We start from the raw sequence: 607 nt of genomic DNA, 5'->3' as shown, positions 1-607 counted from the left end.
GACCATTGATTCTTGGCATGACTGATTGAGCGAAATTGAATCTGCCATTGGGACAGAAGGATGCTGACGAAATGGGGCAACCAACCAAGTTTGCATGATTGAGCAAAGCTGGATCTGCTCTGGGAAGAATGCAGTGCGTGCGTCTAGTGCAGAGGAGGATGAGGTTCAGTAACTTGTTTCTTTGCTGAAGCAAGATATCAATGTCCAGAACTACATAAAAGAAACAAAAATCGCCGTTGCCGGGGATCGAACCCGGGTCACCCGCGTGACAGGCGGGAATACTTACCACTATACTACAACGACTTGATTGATAGAATTTGCAAACTCGTGGTCTTAAGTATACTTTATTAAGAGTTTGATTAAAATATTCAGTGAAATCTCTTAGAGGCGAAGAGTTAAGCAGGGATGTCTGCTCTGCGTAGAACCACATAAAACGTTGTATGCTTGTGGAGCTATCAAAGAGTTGCTCTGTCTACGAGACATGATTTATCACGAGACATCAAAGACAATAGAGATCACCCGCAAAATAAATAAAATAAAAGAAACTAAAGATGAATGTGGAGTGCTCAGGGCATGGGGTTCAAGGGAAAGGACAAGTTCCTCTATC

The 607-nt window shown here is 42.8% G+C and overlaps 1 non-coding gene across 1 annotated transcript; it reads right to left on the bottom strand.

Moving 5' to 3' along the window:
- Positions 1–231: 231 nt before the first annotated feature.
- TRNAD-GUC (transfer RNA aspartic acid (anticodon GUC)) lies at positions 232–303 on the bottom strand. Its single transcript has one exon. It is a non-coding gene; the product is annotated as a tRNA-Asp (tRNA).
- Positions 304–607: the final 304 nt, after the last annotated feature.

The sequence above is a fragment of the Triticum aestivum genome, chromosome 3B (genome assembly GCF_018294505.1).
Source record: "Triticum aestivum cultivar Chinese Spring chromosome 3B, IWGSC CS RefSeq v2.1, whole genome shotgun sequence".
Classification (NCBI taxonomy): Eukaryota; Viridiplantae; Streptophyta; class Magnoliopsida; order Poales; family Poaceae; genus Triticum; species Triticum aestivum.
This window is presented reverse-complemented; position numbering and strand designations above follow the sequence as displayed.